This window comes from Anomaloglossus baeobatrachus, chromosome 5 (assembly GCF_048569485.1).
Source record: "Anomaloglossus baeobatrachus isolate aAnoBae1 chromosome 5, aAnoBae1.hap1, whole genome shotgun sequence".
NCBI classification, from domain to species: Eukaryota; Metazoa; Chordata; class Amphibia; order Anura; family Aromobatidae; genus Anomaloglossus; species Anomaloglossus baeobatrachus.
Genome location: NC_134357.1, coordinates 258277219 through 258299332, shown reverse-complemented (window position 1 = coordinate 258299332; position 22114 = coordinate 258277219).

The following is a 22114-nucleotide window of genomic DNA, read 5'->3' as shown; positions in this document are numbered from 1 at the left end:
TGATCTTGACCTGGATGATCCGCGGCTGACCACATTACCCCGTCATCACAAGGTGAGGCATGGCTGTGACCCCACCCAATTCAGGGTGAGGGGCATTGACGTGGTACACCTTGGGATGAGGGGGGGTGATTACAGCAAGGCCCTTGCCCAAAGGGAGTGTAGCTGGATAGTCCGTTTGGGGACCATGACACCGAACGGTCTCAATGAGAAATTGAGCTTCTCTTCATTTATGTAAAATATTTTTTGGAACACAATTGAAAAATTGGTTCTAATCCCTTCTGTCTCTCTGGGGGCAACCCATGTGTGGATTTTACATGTGTGTTGTTTTTAATTGATTTTAATTTTTGTTCCCTTTCTTTTTTCTTTTTTGCTTTGTGTTTGTGGCTTCTCTTTGTATAGGTGCCTGTAATGGTGTGTCTTTTCTGCATCCCTGAACCATGGAATATCTATGTACTTCATCTGTGGAAGATACCCTTCTGTCCCTTTTGGGATGTCTATTGTTCACTAGGACCGGAGCATACATATTCTGGACTGATCTTGAAATTACACCATGATGGGGGTGAAGGTGGATTAATGGATACAGGATAAATAAAGATAGAGAAAAGAGTTAAAATATATGGAGATGGTGCTATATTTAACACCTTGTATCTACATGTTTCCCCCTATTATGTGTGTGATTTTCTATGTTTATTATGTCTGTGCTCTGCTCCGGTGGAGTATATGCTCCTTCTATGATTTCCATGACTTCCATGATGTATTTATATACCCCCTGAATATATATATGTCGTTATGGCTCGTACTATGTATAAATCTAACTACTGTCCGGGGTTTGATTGGGACCACACACTTTGTATTGTACGGTGTGTTTAGGTCCGCCCCGGTACTTATATTTACATGTTTAGGTGCGGCCCATGGATGACGCGGCTCACGCCATGTTCAGTATGGTCTTGTGAAGTTGGGGACGCCCACTTCCTTGCCCATACCTGGGATGTCCGCGGCGCGCGCTTCCCGCCTCTCTCCTTTCCGCTCGTACTGAGGATCTCTCCAGCGGTGGAGGGTGACGTCACGTTAGAGTCACTTCCGCTGGTGAGACCCGGAAGTGATGGGCGGGATGGATCGGGACGCGCGCGGCGCAGGTGAAGACAATCCCTACTATATTTTGGGGGGTTTATAAAGACCCACCATGCGGCACCCTTGCCACACACTGCCCCCCGAAGAAGCTAACGCAGCGAAACGCGTTGGGGCTTCCTTCCCCTGTACTGGACCCCTGCCTGGGCGTTTACTTGGCACTTTGCACTTTTTTCTTGATGGGTAAGCGGCAATATATATATTATTTATAAAGTATTGAACTTGTACTGCTGACCCAGTAATTTGTAGCCATTATGGCAGGGGCCCTTGATCTGGGAACTTTCTCTGGAACCATTTTTCCTGCACCTATGCACTTTTTTTACTAATTGCAATGTTGTCTCCTTGTTATTGTAATGTTGAAATAAATTTGTCTATAATTTTTCACTACAAGGAGTCTCAATATTTATTTATGATGTATGGCCCTTTAATGCTCCCTCTCTGCCTTACATTTATTTTAATGCATTTATCCACACAGGAACGTTAAGGGCGCGGTTTTACACAATAACAGCCACAGTATCAACAACGAATCATATAAATATATAGTGTTAGATATGAGTAATCATTATAACAATTTACACTATAAAATTATATTCAGCAATTATAATTATACATAGTGCGAAGTCATCACACCCTGTCTATCCCTGTGTAGATCAATGCAATTACATGTACATTATGATGGCAAGTAACATGTTAACAAATCATCATTGCTTGATCTCAGATGTCCTTTGCTATGTTAGCTTGTAAATTGATATTTGTGCCAATCCACACAGCCCTGTAAAATAACGGATATAAAACACACATTAAAAGAACAGTAGCAGGGACAAATTGTGACAGCCATTATCATATGCAGCGGAGAACTACAGAAAAGGTCTAAAACTGATTGCATCATTCAACCCTTTAGGTTTTATTGTATCCAACAGGGTGATCCACTTGGCCTTCCTTTGAGCAAGTATATTTTTAAAGTTACCTCCTCTCATTCCTGGGTACACCCTATCAATTCCCCTAAATTTCAGGAGTCTCCAATTGCTCGCATGAAATTCCCTGAAATGCTTAGGGATATTTTTAAGGGCTTCCACATCTTCCCTATTGATGGCTTTCCTGGCGTTTTTAATATCTCTGATGTGTTCCATGATCCTTACCCTAAGTTCTCTAGATGTCAGTCCCACGTATATGAGCCCACATGGACACACTGCCCAATAGATGACCCCTGTCGTACGACAGTTTATGTGGTGTAGGATCCTATACGTGGCACTGCCATCATTATTGGAGAAGTCACTGACTCTCATGAGCTGTGAGCAAGCGCCGCAGTCGCCACAGGGGTATGAACCCCATTTTGGGCCCCTCGTACTACCCAGAAAATTATTGGGAGGGGTGACATAGTGACTGCGGACAACCAAATCCTTGATGGTTTTAGATTTCTTAGGGGTTATAGCTGGTCTGGGTGTTAGAACACCTGCTAAGTCATTATCTGACAAAAGAATGGGCCAGTATTTGTTGATAACAGTCGTCATTTCACGCCATTGGGCGTGATATGGGGTGATAAATCTTACCTTAGGATCTTGTTCTCTCATAGCCGTCTTCAGGAGCTGGGATCGTGGAGCTTCTTTCGCCCGTATATAGCCCTTATGTATGGAATCATCCCTGTAATGGCGGGAACGAAAACGCCTTTTAAGGTCATTGGCTTGATTTTCGAATAGCGTATTAGTTGAGCAAATGCGTTTAACACGTAGAAACTGACCTATTGGAACAGCTTTAATGGTTTGTGCCGGATGTGAAGACCTCGCACTTAGCAGGGAGTTAACAGCAGTTCCCTTCCGATAGACGTCTGTTATTAGAGTCCCATCGCTTCCTTTTGACACTTTAACATCAGATATTCAATGCTTTCTCTGCTAAAGTTGAAAGTAAGTCCAATATTTAACCTGTTATCATTAAGTCCATCCATGAACTGCTTTAGCTGTTGGATCTCCCCCTCCCAAATCATAAACACATCGTCTATATAGCGCAGCCACATGTGGACTGCGCCAGTTGGACCAGACGGAAATTCAATAGACCGCTCCCACCACCCAAGAAAGAGGTTGGCATATGAGGGCGCACAAGACGCCCCCATTGCGGTCCCCCTCTCCTGGAGGTAGTAGCGGTCCTTGAATAAAAAATAATTATGAGTTAACACAAATAAAAGTATGAGGAGGAGATCCACCAGCTGCTGGTCCATGTCTGTCATTCTCAAATAAAATTCAGCTGCACGGATCCCATCTTGATGCGCTATAGATGTATATAATGATTGTACATCAGCGGTGACCATGACCATGTCAGCTTCCATGGTCAGGTCTTCAAGCCTATTTAGAAATTCTGTGGAATCCCTTATATAGGAGGGCAGGGTAAACACACTGTTCTTGAGATAATAATCTAAAAATTTGCAAATTGGCTCACACAAGCTATTATTTCCCGATACTATGGGTCTTCCGGGGGGTTGTTCTATATTTTTGTGTATTTTGGGCAAAAAGTATATTGTCGGTGTTACCGGATGTTCCTGTATAAGACCCTCAAAGACCGATTTGGGGATAATCCCCTCATCATAAGCCCTCTGGAGTATGGCCATAAGCTCAATACTGAATTTGGTTGTTGGGTTTCCCTCAAGTTTAGTATAACAGGCTTTATCATAAAGTTGTTTGTACGCCTCCTGTTCATAGGCTTTTGTGGACCAAATAACCACATTACCACCCTTGTCGGCCTGCTTAATCACTATATCCTTCATTGATTGTAGTTCTTTTAATGCTCGTCTCTGATGACCATTTAAATTGTCATGAGTTCTTTTTGATGGTAAAGATCTGAATTCTTGAACTACCATTTTAACAAATAACTCTATAGTGGGGCAGGCCGACAAGGGTGGGAAGGTGGTTGATTTCTTTTTTATGTATGAGGGAAATTTTGTAAGATCAGTTGAACTTTGTTCTGCCAATAAAGATTCCAATATCTTAATTGCCTCCTGTTCCTCCCTGGAAAATCCAGTACAATCTCCCATATCCTTTCTAGCAAAATATTTTTTAAGCAAGAGCTTACGACCAAACAGCTGGATGTCCTTTATTCCCGTGAACAAATCGAAATTAGCCACAGGGGAAAAGGACAGACCCAGCTGTAGCACCTCAAGTTGGGCCTCAGTCAAAACTTTATCTGTTAGGTTGATTACCTTAAGAGTGTCTTTGGCATGGGGACCATCTTTCCTCCAGTTGTCCTGATTGTGTCTAGTTTTATAGGAGTTTCTGGTTTCCACACCTCCTCGATATGGTATCTGTCCATAGATCTCACGATTTGAGGTTTTCAAGCTACCACCACTCTCTGCTGATGAAACTGATTCTGCCAAGGACTGGTTAGAAGACTTATGATTGATCGGACGTCGACCATTCCGTTCATGGTACCATTTGAAAACCATGTTGTTTCTATAATCAGTTAAGTCTCGTTGGAACTTGCGTGCCTTCTTAGTCTTAATATCGGTTTCCCACTGCTTAAATTCTTCCTCTAATTCAGTGTCAAATAGAGCCAATGATTCCTTAGATAATTTTTGTTTTATTTCAGATTTGAGCATCTCTATATCTTTCTCCAGCTCATCGAGACGTTTTTTGTGATAGCCTATCAGGAGTTCTATCATCGTGCGTGAGCACATCCTGCATGCTTCTTCCCACTTTTCTTTAAAGTTATCATCCTCAATAGGGAAGGCCGGAAACACCTGGATCTGAAGCCCCCTAGGTGTCATGTCTCTATTTAGGTATTGCTCCAAGGAGGCCTTGTTCCAACAAGTTTTCGTTCGTTTGAGTAAGTAAGATTTCAATTTAACCTGTAGTTCTCTGCACTGCATAGGAGGTGACTGTGTGTCTGTCTCCCCGGTACTGCCAAACACGTCTGCTATCTGTGTAGCCCAATTCGCATCTCTGCTGCGATAATCCATTGCTGGACCTATATTCACCAAAAAGATCAATAAATACACCATTAATTGAATAGGATCCATAATATCATAAATTCCAATATTTCTAAACCATGATCCCAAAATTACCATTAGAGCCTACAAATGATCACTGGTTAATTGGTTAAACCATAAAAAAACATCCAAAAGGACACACGTCTTTTTTAGGAAAATTATATACAAATCTTTATTAACAATATTATTATTTGTAAAGGCACACAGTATAGACAAACAGTGTTATTAAAAACATGTGAAAAACCACCATATTAAAAACCAACAGGGCAGTGTGGTCAGTCGAACAATATCATCCACATGGAATATTATGCAGCGGTCATGATTAAATATCACAGGCTCAGTTATAGCAACATATAGATCTAAAACCAGATGACACTTTTAAATTCCATCGCCGGTACAACAACTCAAAGTGATCATACCCATATTGATATAGTGGATATGAAGACTTTGCTACATGATTTGTGGATATCACATATGGATCAGTCCCGACAGCCAGAAATAATGATACAATTCATTGGCATAAAAATAGACATAAAGGAGGTCAATAATTTGCCTCTGAATTATAGTAAATTTATCCAGAATAATCAGCCAAAAAATTGCAGTCAGAGTTGCAGGCAGTCATTCATTGAACATGATTTGTAGATATTACATCCATAGAAAACAAGTGATTACAGCCAGCAGGAAAAATAGGGGGGGGGGGTCCAGCTGAAAAATATAAGCAGATATAGGCAGTTTAGCCAAATGCATGAATTTACATATGTGCCAAAGCTTGTAACCAGAATAGCAAAGAGTCAAAATTACACATCTATATGCTGGAATTATAAGGAGCAGCATCAACCATACGATTTACCATAAACACTGAGCCATAAAGTAGTACAGGGACAATGCCCTAGGTTAGATGAAGGTTGTAGTAATTGTCTGGTAATACAGACCCGCTGTAGCCTCTAAAACATCACGTTTATTATATCCATTAAAATAGTTTATCCCAATTAAAATCACTGGGGCCGTACCCAATTGTAAAGTCCCTGACCAATGTCGTGAAGTACATATAAGCGGTGAGGTCCTGAATACGGCAGTGAGCAAAACGGGCGTGCGATTGTGTCTCTTCTATTCACCCGTTGTCTTTTAATTGTAAGATGTCTCAGTACTCGGGATAAGGGACTGATATTCCCTAATACTTATCCTTCCTAGCAACGGAGGTTAGATTCACCTTAATGTTTTGGGTGCCCCCGTTCCTCTGCGGCTAGCCCTAGTTGCCCCTGTCACTATCACTTGACCTATACCACCACCAAGTGCAGTGTACTGGAGTGATTATACAGTCATGTGTCAGAACATAATTCAGAGTAATTTAGAGTTTGACCCTGATCCCATGTGAGGATTAGCTATCCCCAGTTGCACAGATCACCATCTGGCTATAATAAATATGGGGGGGGGGTTACATGAAATTAAGGTCCTCATAAAACATAATTCAGGGTTAGACCCTGATCCCATGTAGAGATTAACAATCCCAATTGCACAGATCGCTATCTGGCTATGACAATTGGGGGGGTACATGGAGTTAGGGTCCCAACCCACATATATTGATAGGCCTGAAAGTCCCAATACTTATCTGCCAGGACTGGTGTTGATCCCGACGCGTTTCCCCCTGATGTGTCTGGGTTCATCAGGGGATATATAGATTGCAAGGTTTGTCTGTTTCCTTAAACCATCAATCTTATCATCCTTTCATATGTCCCACAAGCAGTTGGATAATGCTGTGTTTCCAAATAGGGGTCCAGCTGATATCCTGGATCACCCTGTCGTGTGCTGGCTGTATGGGGAATCCTCCTCCCAAAGTAATCCGTACGTGGTGCAGGAGGTCACTGTTGCACCGACTGCATAATAGTCTGATTTATGGTAATAGTCCGATTTATGATTTATGGCTCTTTTTAGATTTTTAATAGCACATAAAGACATTAAGGTTAGGTTCCCGAAAAATTAGAGATTACCTTGTCGTTGGTTTTTCGGGCTCATTTGCATTGATGAATACATTTGCTAAATTCCTCTACTACTTAGAAATATTCATAGTGATACTCTGGGTCGTGCACCGGAGTCCTCCAGTGAGGAAACTTGGAGCTAACCCCGGTACAGGGACTGTCCGGTCACTCCACCAGAGGGCCTAGATGTACGGTAGCCGGAGCACTAACAGTACAGGAACAGAGTCCTTCAGGAGACTGGAATGACAATGTCTCTGGATCCAAGGAGCTCCTAGAGGTAGTCCAGATGACAAGGCTCAGGTCCAGGTGCCGGGTAGAGACGTCAGGTGGGATCCAGGTCCAGGTGCTGGGTAGAGATCTTAGGTAGGATCCAGGTCCAGGTGCCGGGTAGAGACGTCAGGCAGGACCCAGGTCCAGGTGCCAGGTAGAGACATCAGGCGGATCCAGGTCCAGCTGAACAAATGGGCAGGTCCACAGGTGAAGCCGAGGATCGGGGGCGGGTTCAGGCTGGAGAAGATGGTGGGGTCACAGCCGACAGTCACCGAAGGACTTCCAGGGCGAACCATAGTCAGAACTGGGTTAGAGTGGCAGTACTGGATCTGTGAAATACATAAGGTTAGTAGGAGACTAGGCAAGAGGGGACCTGAACACCTAGCTTAATGAAACACGTTGAACAGGCACCGCCCACTTGGAAGGAAGGTCTTAATATAGCCTGTACCTCAATTTGGCAATATCCTGTTTCTGGAACGCTGGCCCTTTAAGAGGAGGTCAATGACCGCGCGCGCCCCCTAATGCGCATTCGTGAAGCCCGAGTGCCGGAGGCCAGAGCAGGAAGCGGTGCAGAGGATGCAGGAGAGCCCGACAGTGTGTCCTGGGTGGCACGGGGATGCCGGGAGCGGGGGACAGGGAGCATGGAGGACGCAGAGGAGGAAGAGTGCGCTGTGTGGCCAGGGGCAGGAGGCCTGGGGACCGGAGCGGTGAGTGAGGGACGGCGTCGGGACCCGGGGAGCGTGACAGTACCCCCTCCCCCAAGCCCCCCTCTTCGCAATCGGGACAAGAAGTCACGTATCAGTGGGTGCCAACATTTTCCCGGGGTTCCCAGAACCTGTCCTCGGGACCATAACCCGCCCAGTCGACAAGGAAGAATTGCTAACCCCTCATCGTCTTCATGGCTACAATATCTCTTACCGCATAAACGTCATCGTCTTTAATAGGAGGAGGAGGAGTACCGGTATCAGCGGAGAAAGGACTAAGGACTACAGGCTTGAGTAAGGAGACATGGAAGGAGTTAGGCATCCGCATCGTGACCGGAAGCTGCAGCTTGTATGAGACCTCATTGATCCGTCCGATGACCTTGAACGGGCCGATGTACCGCGGACCCAACTTGTACGATGGCAACTTCAGTCGGACATATTTGGAGGCAAGCCAGACCAAGTCCCCAGGAGAGAAATGAGGATCAAGGCGTCTCATGTCCGCGTGTCTCTTCATCTGTGCGGAAGCACGTTCAAGGGAGGTTTTGACAGAGTTCCATATAGCAGAAAAGTCTCTGGCCAGGGCATATACAGCGGGGACATCGGAAACCGTGGATACCGGTAGAGGAACGGAAGGCTGAAGTCCGTAGACGACATGGAAGGGAGAGCTGGAGGTGGACTCGCTGACGTGATGGTTATGAGAGAACTCAGCCCAAGGGAGAAGCGTGGACCAGTCGTCATGATAAACATTGACGTAGTGGCGCAGGAAGGAAGTCAGGATCTGATTAACCCGTTCCACTTGGCTATTTGACTGTGGGTGGTAGGCCGAGGAAAAGTCCAGAGAAACTCCCAGATGTTCGCAGAGAGCCCTCCAGAAGCGTGAGGTGAACTGCGTTCCTCTGTTGGACACGATATGTGCGGGAAAGCTGTGCAGCCGGAAGATATGTTGTATAAAGGCGTCAGCGAGCTGGGCAGAGGGCAGTCCAACCATGGGGACGAAATGAGCCATATTCGAGAAACGATCCACCACGATCCAGATGACCGTATGTCCAGAAGACAGGGGTAAGTCCGTGATAAAGTCCATGGCAATGTGTTGCCATGGAACGGAGGGAATTGGCAAAGGCAAAAGACGACCATAGGGCAGGTGCTTAGGTGTTTTGTTCCAGGCACAGGATGGGCAGGCGGAGACAAAAAAGACAAGATCCTTGCGAAGGGACGGCCACCAATAGTGACAGACAATCGTATTCCACGTTTTCTTCTGACCGGCATGACCGGCTATTTTCAAAGTATGCCCCCATTGTAGGACTTTCTGTCTGTTGGTCTCCGTGACATAAGTCTTCCCAGCTGGTATCTGAGCCAGAGTGACAGGAGCCACTGGAATGACCTTACTGGGGCAGATGATGGGTTGGAACGTCTCCTCTTCCTGTTCCCCTGGCACAAAAGACCAGGACAAGGCATCCGCTCGCACGTTCTTATCCACGGGCCGAAAATGAAGTTGGAAGTCAAACCGGGCAAAAAACAGAGACCAACGGGTTTGGCGCAGGTTCAGTCTTTGGGCAGACCGCAGATATTCCAGGTTCTTATGGTCTGTGTAAATGATCACTGGGTATACTGCCCCCTCCAAGAGGTAACGCCATTTCTCCAAACCCAGCTTGACAGCCAGAAGCTCTTGATTGCCAATGGTGTAGTTACGTTCAGGTGCCGAGAAGATCTTAGAGAAAAGGCCGCAGGTGACCATCTTCCCGGTGGAGGATTTCTGCATAAGCACGGCCCCAGAGGAGGAGGCGTCCACCTCCAAGGTGAATTGTCGGTTCAACTCAGGTCGGTGGAGAACGGAGGAAGATGCAAACGCCCGCTTCAGGGAGCAGAACGCGGCGTCAGCTTCAGGTGACCAGTTTTTTGGGTTAGCCCCCTTCTTGGTCAAGGCGGAGAGAGGCGCTGTCAGAGCAGAGAAGTATGGAGAAGACTTCCAGGGCGAACCGTAGTCAGGACCGGGTTAGAGTGGCAGGACTGGCACTGTGAAATACATAAGGTTAGTAGGAGACTAGGCAAGAGGGGACCTGAGCACCTAGCTTAATGAAACACGTTGAACAGGCACCGCCCACTTGGAAGGAAGGTCTTAATATAGCCTGTACCTCAATTTGGCAATATCCTGTTTCTGGAACGCTGGCCCTTTAAGAGGAGGTCAATGACCGCGTGCGCCCCCTAATGCGCATGCGCGAAGCCCGAGTGCCGGAGGCCAGAGCAGGAAGCGGTGCAGAGGATGCAGGAGAGCCCGACAGTGTGTCCTGGGTGACACGGGGACGCCGAGAGCAGGGGACAGGGAGCATGGAGGACGCAGAGGAGGAAGAGTGAGCTGTGTGGCCGGGGGCAGGAGGACCGGGGACCGGAGCGGTGAGTGAGGGACGGCGTCGGGACCCGGGGAGCGTGACATATAGCAGTTTTGCAATACCATTTTCATGTATTTCATTTTTTCCAGATCACTAAATGTATTTTTCATTGTTTATAGTATCCCTATAGCAGTAATGCTTTACCATTTTTCATGTTTATATTTTTATAGTGGTTAGTGGGTTCTTAATAGTGACCTAGGATTGTACATAGCTGTGAGGGGTTATCCCCGTGAGACTGGGAATACATGAATACGATTATCTGTATTGTATTGCACTTGCAATGATGGTATCTATAGTATGCCTATCTGGGGAATCTATAGAGCAAAAGTGGAACATCACTTTGTTAATACCTCTGTGGTATTGGGGATCGTGGCATAAAATCTACCTGTAAATTGCAATTCTTGTATATTAAAAATGTCAGTGTTAATTATGCCTATGTCAGCAATTTATGAAGCAAGTGTAAAGGCCCTGTCACACACAGAGATAAATCTTTGACAGATCTGTGGTTGCAGTGAAATCATGGACATATTCCATTTGTACACAGCCACAAACCTGGCACTGATTGTCCACAATTTCACTGCAACCACAGATCTGCCGCAGATTTATCTGTGTGTGACAGGGCCTTAAGACATAGCTTTATTGATACCTCTAGGGTGCTGATATTTAAAGCGATGCATCTTATCTAGTGCCAGTGCATGGCAGTAGGTGTCCCTGAGTATCCTTTTCGGATAGCCCTGCTGTATGAACCAGTCACGTAAGTCCCTGGATTTGGCGATATTTCCGAGCAATTCCTCTGCAGACACAGGTATTATCCTTTTGGAATGCCTCTACGGAGGTGACCGTCCCTGGCGAGGAACACATTGGTAGCCATGGGCTTACGATAAAGGGTGATCTGCAAATTGCCCCGCTGCAATTTCATGACTCCGGAATGTCTGACTAAAGGCCTTGTCCTGCACCCCCCCCCCCCCCCACCCACCAGGGTTCTTATCTAGAATAAACACAAAACACTGCGTGACATTGGATATAAAGGCCACATTAGCTCATTTATTAGTAACAAAACACAAGCCATATAACAATACAATTCTTCATTGAAGAACACCCAAAAAAGGAGGGGGGGTAGCTGAAGATTAACCAAACTGTTCCTTGCAACATCAGCCCACCTCCTGACCCTCAGCCGCAACACACCGACTCGAGAGCCCAGGCCAGATGTTGCCCACACCATGTCCCGCTGAGACTCAACCCAGCAAGGACCCGTTTACCAAACAATTGCACCGCTAGAGGTAACCCGCTCCGGCACTGGGTTCCGTCCTCTCCTCTGTGCAAACCCCCACCTTCAGACACCCCCCTCCTTTCCGCCGCTGCGACAAATACGATCTTCCTCTTCTTCGTCGATGTTGAATCCACCATCAGGGCGGGCCGGCGGGAACGATTCCAGTCACTGTCCAGGTAGGAATGGCCCACCCACCCTCTGACCTGACCTATATACGACCCCCAACAGCACCACCCCCTGACCAATCACACTTACCCCTGATCCTAACTGACCTTTAGCTCCCCCCAGATTTCCCGCTCAAACTCGCTTTCACCATTAACCCCTTATTAACCCTATGGCCTGGCATCCCTCCTAGTCATGATGCCCTCCCTTGAGCCCCTTTGGGGCAGCCGTCCGGGCTCTTCCTTTATGGTGATGTCCAAATATGTTTAGGCTGTTCCAGTCAGTCTTTTTTCTGATTAGCATGCAGTTTCTTCTGACTAAGAACCCAGAACCCCGCCCTATTACCAGACTCTATTCATGATCCTATATAGCCAGAAGCCTGTCTGCCCATACATGCAGATTTTTAATAGCATATATTAGACCAAAGAAAAACCTCTAAAACATCACGTTTATTATATCCATTAAAATAGTTTATCCCAATTAAAATCACTGGGGCCGTACCCAATTGTAAAGTCCCTGACCAATGTCGTGAAGTGCATATAAGCGGTGAGGTCCTGAATAGGGCAGTGGGCAAAACGGGCGTGCGATTGTGTCTCTTCTATTTACCCGTTGTCTTTTAATTGTAAGATGTCTCAGTACTCGGGATAAGGGACTGATATTCCCTAATACTTATCCTTCCTAGCAACGGAGGTTAGATTCACCTTAATGTTTTGGGTGCCCCCGTTCCTCTGCGGCTAGCCCTAGTTGCCCCTGTCACTATCACTTGACCTATACCACCACCAAGTGCAGTGTACTGGAGTGATTATACAGTCATGTGTCAGAACATAATTCAGAGTAATTTAGAGTTTGACCCTGATCCCATGTGAGGATTAGCTATCCCCAGTTGCACAGATCACCATCTGGCTATAATAAATATGGGGGGGGGGGGTTACATGAAATTAAGGTCCTCATAAAACATAATTCAGGGTTAGACCCTGATCCCATGTAGAGATTAACAATCCCAATTGTACAGATCGCTATCTGGCTATGACAATTGGGGGGTACATGGAGTTAGGGTCCCAACCCACATATATTGATAGGCCTGAAAGTCCCAGTACTTATCTGCCAGGACTGGTGTTGATCCCGACGCGTTTCCCCCTGTGTCTGGGTTCATCAGGGGATATATAGATTGCAAGGTGTGTCTGTTTCCTTAAACCATCAATCTTATCATCCTTTCATATGTCCCACAAGCAATTGGATAATGCTGTGTTTCCAAATAGGGGTCCAGCTGATATCCTGGATCACCCTGTCGTGTGCTGGCTGTATGGGGAATCCTCCTCCCAAAGTAATCCGTACGTGGTGCAGGAGGTCACTGTTGCACCGACTGCATAATAGTCTGATTTATGGTAATAGTCCGATTTATGATTTATGGCTCTTTTTAGATTTTTAATAGCACATAAAGACATTAAGGTTAGGTTCCCGAAAAATTAGAGATTACCTTGTCGTTGGTTTTTCGGGCTCATTTGCATTGATGAATACATTTGCTAAATATCTCTACTACTTAGAAATATTCATAGTGATACTCTGGGTCGTGCACCGGAGTCCTCCAGTGAGGAAACCTGGAGCTAACCCCGGTACAGGGACTGTCCGGTCACTCCACCAGAGGGCCTAGATGTACGGTAGCCGGAGCACTAACAGTACAGGAACAGAGTCCTTCAGGAGACTGGAATGACAATGTCTCTGGATCCAAGGAGCTCCTAGAGGTAATCCAGATGACAAGGCTCAGGTCCAGGTGCCGGGTAGAGACGTCAGGTGGGATCCAGGTCCAGGTGCTGGGTAGAGACGTCAGGCAGGACCCAGGTTCAGGTGCCGGGTAGAGACGTCAGGCAGGACCCAGGTCCAGGTGCCAGGTAGAGACGTCAGGCGGATCCAGGTCCAGCTGAACAAATGGGCAGGTCCACAGGTGAAGCCTAGGATCGGGGACGGGTTCAGGCTGGAGAAGATGGTGGGGTCACAGCCGACAGTCACCGACGGACTTCCAGGGCGAACCATAGTCAGAACTGGGTTAGAGTGGCAGTACTGGATCTGTGAAATACATAAGGTTAGTAGGAGACTAGGCAAGAGGGGACCTGAACACCTAGCTTAATGAAACACGTTGAACAGGCACCGCCCACTTGGAAGGAAGGTCTTAATATAGCCTGTACCTCAATTTGGCAATATCCTGTTTCTGGAACGCTGGCCCTTTAAGAGGAGGTCAATGACCGCGCGCGCCCCCTAATGCGCATGCGCGAAGCCCGAGTGCCGGAGGCCAGAGCAGGAAGCGGTGCAGAGGATGCAGGAGAGCCCGACAGTGTGTCCTGGGTGGCACGGGGACGCCGGGAGCGGGGGACAGGGAGCATGGAGGATGCAGAGGAGGAAGAGTGCGCTGTGTGGCCAGGGGCAGGAGGCCTGGGGACCGGAGCGGTGAGTGAGGGACGGCGTAGGGACCCGGGGAGCGTGACATATAGCAGTTTTGCAATACCATTTTCATATATTTCATTTTTTCCAGATCACTAAATGTATTTTTCATTGTTTATAGTATCCCTATAGCAGTAATGCTTTACCATTTTTCATGTTTATATTTTTATAGTGGTTAGTGGGTTCTTAATAATGACCTAGGATTGTACATAGCTGTGAGGGGTTATCCCCGTGAGACTGGGAATACATGAATACGATTATCTGTATTGTATTGCACTTGCAATGATGGTATCTATAGTATGCCTATCTGGGGAATCTATAGAGCAAAAGTGGAACATCACTTTGTTAATACCTCTGTGGTATTGGGGATCGTGGCATAAAATCTACCTGTAAATTGCAATTCTTGTATATTAAAAATGTCAGTGTTAATTATGCCTATGTCAGCAATTTATGAAGCAAGTGTAAAGGCCCTGTCACACACAGAGATAAATCTTTGACAGATCTGTGGTTGCAGTGAAATCATGGACATATTGTTCCATTTGTACACAGCCACAAACCTGGCACTGATTGTCCACAATTTCACTGCAACCACAGATCTGCCGCAGATTTATCTGTGTGTGACAGGGTCTTAAGACATAGCTTTATTGATACCTCTAGGGTGCTGAGATTTAAAGCGTTGCATCTTATCTAGTGCCAGTGCATGGCAGTAGGTGTCCCTGAGTATTCTTTTCGGATAGCCCTGCTGTATGAACCAGTCACGTAAGTCCCTGGATTTGGCGATATTTCCGAGCAATTCCTCTGCAGATACAGGTATTATCCTTTAGGAATGCCTCTACGGAGGTGACCGTCCCTGGCGAGGAACACATTGGTAGCCATGGGCTTACGATAAAGGGTGATCTGCAAATTGCCCCGCTGCAATTTCATTATGGTGATGTCCAAATATGTTTAGGCTATTGTGGAGCCCCGCTAACGCTGTGTCGGTGCATTACCTTCAGGGACTCCACGCAGCTCGATCTGGTCACAGGTAGGGAACCTTCTTCTTTTATTGTCGTGACGCCACTCTCAGTATTGCGGTCAGCGGGGACCGCCACTGCAGATTAAGGGATGCCTGGGGCTGATGGTGGGTGCAGTCAGTATATTAGCCCCCTGAGAGTGAGGCAAGCCCCAGGCCCCGGTGTATGTGTGTGGGACCACAGGTCGCAGAATGACTCAAACACAGTCCAAGAAGTCTTTCAACGTGTTTACTCACTGTTTGGAGGTCACGGTGAGATGCCCGGGCGACACTGTGATAACCAGGTTGAACCAGGAATTCCAGGAGGCCGTTCTGAGGGTAGCTGTCCACTCGCCTTCCTTGCACTCTTTCTGTTTTAGGAGGATCCTTTGCTTGAAGCGTGGTAGGACCCCTCCAGGGAAGCTGTTACCACCCTGCTCCCCTCTCTCTGGCTCGTCTGCCGGCAGCGTGGCCTTGGTGGGATGGCTTCTGGCCCTGTCCCCTTATGGGCCTGGTGATTGCTGCTTGGCTCAAGCTCTGTGTAGTCGTGGTGAGGGCATGAAGTACCCCCCCACCTGTAGGTTAAGCAGCTCTGGATGATCTGCTGCCTGTACTGGGGATCTAGTTCCCCTTGTGTGCTCGGATACCGGGATCTCCGTACTCAGCCACCCTTCTCTCTGGATGGTTTTCAGGCCGACCCACGGTACTCCTTTCTCCCCCGCTTTCAGTTACTGCACTCCTCAGGACCTGTCTGACACGAGAGCTCCTCTGCTCCCTTCCACACACTTCAACTTCTTCCTGTCGACTCCCCTCTTTCCTCTCTCTCTCTGCCCTGCTTCCTAGCAACTAGCCCCTGAACACACCCCTAGCTGGGAATTGAAAGTTAACCCCTTCTGGCTACCCAAGGGTCCCCTCTGGTGATGTGGGAGGCCTGATCACTATATGTTTGTGTGTGCGCCTCATCGTGGCCTTTGGAGATTACCCCGAAGCATTGCTCCCGCATGGGTGCAATACTCTGTGGTGCCTGACCAGGTCAGGGGCGCCACATTCCCCCTTAGTTATCATCAGCACGTCCTCGGGCTGCAAAGACAAGAGAAAGAAAAAAGGTAATTACAAACTTTTCCCAAACAGGGGCAATTATTTACATTTAAACATACCAGGTACCATTCCACCACCAACCACCCACATGTCCGAACCCCACCCAAAAACCTCCAGGAGGTAGGTCGCCGGTCCTTTTGATGACCAGGACTGGGCCATCACATTCCCCAGACCTTTCCTCCAATCTTCCTCTCCTGAGGAGAGTGGTGTAAGGTAGGCCCCATAAACAGGCGTACCCGCTTCCGAGTGTTGGAGGGCAGGCCCCATAAACAGGCGTGCCCCCTTGTTGGTGCAGAGCCATGCCCCTCAACAGGCAGACTCTGTGGTTGATACCAAGGAGGCAACTTTTTACAATGCAAAGTTTGTGGTTAAAGCCAGTTCATAACCAGTGGTCTAACATTTTAAGGAGGTCTCACAATAGTCCTTGTGGGCACATTTCGCTTAAACGTTACTTAACTATAACAGGTTAAACATTACATTTCATACCGTTACTTTGAACTAAACTGTACTTTCTCTATAGCGTAATGGGAGCTGACCAAAGTTGCTGCGGGTTGATCTACGCAGTACCATACTGTCATCTGTCTGAGGTTGTGTCCTCCCACCCGATGTATGTGTCTCAATGTGAATAATTGGTGTGCTAGGTATTGATGCCAGTGCATGGTCTTCTGCTTCAGCTACATTTGGCTCTTCCAGGTTCTGAACAGGTTCTTCTGGGTCTCTTACTTCTCCCGATTGAGGGAATGTAATAACCGGAATAACTACTGCTCCATTGTATTGAGGCCAACTTGCTGGAAAATCTCCAAGTACAGTATGGATCATCTTTTCTTTTGGTTCTTGAACTGGCAAAGGGTTGGGACTTTCTTCAGGGATTCTTAGTTGTTCAGGACATTTCTTTAGGCGATCTCTAGAAACGACAGCTGTTGTTTTTCCTCCATCCTTGCTGATACGGCATGTCTTTTCATTGCTAAGCGTCGATGGTAACACAGTATAGGGTTCTTCTTCCCAGTGATTGTCAAGTTTATGATGTCTTCTCTTTCTCTTGAGAACTATATCTCCTGGCATCAAAGGAACAGCAGGTGCTTTTCGATTGTAGGCTTTTTCTTGTTTCTCACGCTGCTGAGTCAGGCTTCGCTCCACACACTCTTGTACTTTCTTGTATTGGGCTTGGCGGTTGGAATCCCAATCAGCACCTTGTAGATGGTCTTCAGGGGTCTCAACTCCCATTTCCAGATCTACTGGCAATCTCCCTGGTCTGGCCCTCATCAGGTATGCCGGTGTGCAGTTCGTGGAACTCACAGGGATGTTGTTATACATGTCCACTAGATCGGGCAGCTTTTCCGGCCACTGACTTCGTTCTTCTAGTGGGAGCGTCTTCAGAAGGTCGAGAATGATGTGGTTCATCTTCTCACACATGCCATTGGTCTGGGGATGGTAAGGCGTAGTACGGATCTTCTGGCAGCCGTATAGGTTACAAAACTCCTTAAACACTTCAGCTTCAAAGGCTGGTCCTTGGTCAGTGAGCACTTGATCTGGATAGCCATGTGGTCGACAGAAGTGTGTTTGGAAAGCTTTGGCTGCAGTTTGACCTGTCAAGTCCTTGACTGGTACTACCACCAGGAATCTGGAGTAGTGGTCAACCATAGTGAGAGCGTAGTTGTAGCCTTGTCTGCTGGGTGCCAACTTTACATGGTCCAGGGCCACGATCTCCAGAGGCCGTTTAGTTTGGATTGGCTGGAGTGGTGCTCTCTGGCTGTGCTGGTCTTTTCTTCTAAGATTGCAGGGCCCGCAGTTTCGACACCACTTCTCTAGGGCAGATCTCATACCCACCCAGTAGAATCTTACTTTAAGTAGGGCCTCCAGTTTCTTCCAACCAAAGTGGCCTGCACCATTGTGATAGGCTTCTAGCACCATCCTCGTATCCTTCTGTGGTACAATCACTTGCCACACCTTCTCATGCGTCCTCGGGTCAATGATGCTCCTGTAAAGTTTGTCTTGATAGATGAATAATCGACCCCTCTCCTTCCATAGGTACTGTGCCTCAGGTGGGGCTCCTTTGTCAAGGCTGGCGCCAGGCTGGCTGATCAGTTTCTTTACCAAGCCTACCGCTGGATCATTTTCCTGGGTCTCCTTCCAGTTGTAGTGAGGTAGTGGGTTCAGGGTCACCTCTTGGCGATTGGCACGCAACTGCCGACACTGTCTTGCTCCATGGCGATGGAACGCTGGCAGCTCAATCTCTTCAAGATCATCTACATCTTCACCCTCGTCTGCTAGGTGAGGCATCCTGGACAGAGCATCTGCGTTGCCGTTCTTGCGGCCAGCTCGATACTTGACAGTAAAGTCATAATTCGCCAGTCGGGCTACCCAACGCTGCTCCATGGCACCCAATTTAGCAGTATCCAAGTGGGTCAGGGGGTTGTTGTCCGTGAAGACAGTGAATTTGGTGGCTGCCAGGTAGTGCTTGAACCGCTCTGTGATAGCCCATACCATGGCCAGGAACTCTAGCTTGAATGAGCTATAATTCTCTGGGTTTCTTTCAGTAGGCCTGAGCTTCCTGCTGGCGTAAGCAATCACACGATCTTTGCCTCCCTGCACCTGTGAAAGCACTGCTCCCAGTCCCACATTACTGGCATCGGTGTACAGTACGAATGGCAGACCGTAGTCAGGGTAGGCTAGGATCTCTTCACCCGTCAAGGCCCCTTTCATTTGTCTGAAGGAGTGTTCTTCTGCTTCTCCCCAGTGAAATGGCGGGCCGGAGATCTTTCCTTTCTTCTCTGGGTGGCCTACCAGGAGCTCTTGCAAAGGCGCCGCCATTTTCATGTAGCCCTTGATGAACCTTCTGTAGTAGCCTACCAAGCCAAGGAACTGACGTACCTCCCGGACGGTAGTAGGTGTGGGCCATTCCTGGATGACTGTGACCTTCTCTGGGTCCGGTGCTACTCCTTCTGCACTGACCACGTGACCTAGGTACTGGACCTTTGGCTTCAGTAGATGGCACTTGGATGGTTTCAGCTTCATTCCATATCGGGATAGTGCTTCAAAGACTTCAGCCAGGTGTTTCAGGTGGTCCTCATAGGTCTTGGAGTACACGATGACATCATCCAGGTAGAGCAGGACGGTTTCAAAGTTGAGGTGCCCTAGGCAGCATTCCATAAGCCTCTGGAAGGTCCCGGGGGCATTGCAGAGTCCAAATGGCATGCTGTTGAACTCACAGAGGCCCATTGGGGTGGTGAAGGCCGTCTTCTCCCGATCTTCTTCTGCTACAGATACTTGCCAGTAGCCACTAGTAAGATCTAGGGTAGAAAAGTAGTTAGAGGCTTTCAAGGCAGCGAGGGATTCCTCTATCCTTGGCAAAGGGTAGGCATCCTTGTGTGTTATCTGATTTATCCGTCTGTAATCCACACACATCCTCATCGTGCCATCCTTCTTTCTTACCAGGACCAGGGGAGCCGCCCAGGGGCTACAACTGTCCCTTATGACGCCTGCCTCCTTCATGTCCTTCAGCATGTCCTTTGTGCGCTGGTAATGGGCTGGTGGAATAGGCCTATGTCTTTCCTTAATGGGAGGATGACTGCCTGTGGGTATGTGATGTTGCACCCCTTTGATCCTACCAAAGTCTAGTGGGTTCTTACTAAAGACCTGCTCGTATTCCTGCACGACCCTGTAAACCCCATGTTTCTGGTAGTCGGGTGTAGAGTCAGTCCCCACGTGTAGTTTCTGGCACCAATCCTCTAACTGCTTTTGGGAGGTCTCACCCTCTTTTGAGTCAGCTTGTGTCAGGGGACCTACAGGTGTTATGGCGTCATCTGAGCATGTAAACAGTTTGGCTATGGTAGCGTACCTTGGTAGTCTGGCTTCCTCCTCCCCACAGTTCAACACTCGTACAGGCACTCGTCCCTTGTGTACATCAACTACCCCCCTGGCTGTCAGAATCGTGGGCCAGTGGTCTGAATGAGTGGGCTCTAGTACAGCCTGGTAATCCTGTCCTCTGAGACCTACCGCTGCTCTACACCACATCATCATTTCACTCCGTGGGGGTATCACAATGGGGTTAGCATCCATCACCCGTACACTACCAATCTCACCGCCAGTCTGTTTTACCTGTTGCTTCCTCAGAATGATTCGGATCTCCTTTTGCAAGGCTCTTTGCGACCTGCCCTCAGCACCCTCAACAATCTGGTGAAGCAACAACAACACTTCCCCTAAGCAATTTTCTATGACATTAGTGCCTAAAATCATTTGCGGGTTCCTTTCTCTAATATCAGTGTCCACAACAATCAGTCCTTGTCCCTTCATTTCCTGCCTTCCCACCTTTATGGTTACCTCTTTGACCCCGATCTGGTCTATAGGCTGTCCGTTGGCAGCATAGATGGTGAGGGAGGGGTCCGGTGGTCGGAGATCGTCGTCCGACCAAAACCTCCGATAAAGGACATACGGGATCGTGGTGACCTGAGAGCCGGTGTCCAATAATGCCGGGGTAGGGATCCCGTCCAGGACGATGGACAGGACAGGACGTCCACCCACGTACTGATCACAGCAGCGACCTGGGCCTGATCTTCTTAATCCTGAGGACTGGCCCCCGGCCCCAGGTTTGGCTCGTTTAAAGGACAGGCCCTTGCATAGTGTCCCGCCTCCTGGCAACGACGACAGATGGGTTGTCCAGATGAGTCATAGCGATCACTGCTCCTGCCTCGGGTTGGGGGACCTCTTCTCCTCCGCATCCAAGGGACGTCCTCTGGGTTGTCAGCTAGCAGGATCCGATGAGGGACTTTGGTCTCTGAGGGCAACTGCATTGCTTTCAGGATTTGTGCGACGTCCTTAGTGAGCTGTTGCACCTGGGAGGATAGCGTACTTATGGTCTCTGCTGGCGCATTGAGTCCTTTTGCAGTTATTAGGGTCTGCGAGGAGGATTCCGCTCCTGCAGCCGTGGAACTGGCAGGCCATGCTGGTGCGACGGGGTCTGGGTCCACAGGAGGTTGGAGTGCTTTCACTGCCCTGTCTTTCAGAATGGCAAAGTCCACGTCAGGGTGTTCCAGGGACCACAGCTTCATCTGCTTCCCATCCTCAGGAGAGCGCAGGCCCCGCAAGAATTGTTCCTTCATCATCCGGTTTCCTTCCTGATCACTGACAGGGTCCACCAGCTTGAGAGCCCGTAGTACAGCCTGCAGCCTGAGGGCATAGGCTCTTATGCTATCTTGGGGCTTCTGCCGGCAGTTATAGAAGTCCGTCCTCAGCTCTCCCTCGGTGCGGTGTTCAAAAGCAGCTGCTAGTTTGGCAAAGATGGTCTCAACAGAGCTCCGGTCATCATTGGTCCAGGACTCAGCTTCCAATTCTGCTGCTTCAGTCAATTGTCCCAGCACCACAGCGGCCCTCTGCTTACCAGTCATCGCGTGCATGTCTAGCAGGGTGTTGATCTTCTTCTTAAACCCGGTCAGCGTGTCTATTTTACCGGCGTATTGGGGCAGCCATTGCGCTCCTGGGACATACAGCAAGGAAACTGGCATTATGGGGGAGATTTCAGCCGGCGCGGCTGCGACCGCGGCACCGGCACCAGGCGCTGCTGCGTCCAGCGCGACGGGGGCTGGCATCGCTTGGGCTGCGTCGCCCTGACCAGGGGCATTACCTCCTGCAGCGTCCATTTTTCTTCAAAAAATCTGCGCGCTCCCTTTCCACTTCCTGGGTCAGAACGCTCTCTAAATTGTGGGGATTCTGGGGCGGCCAC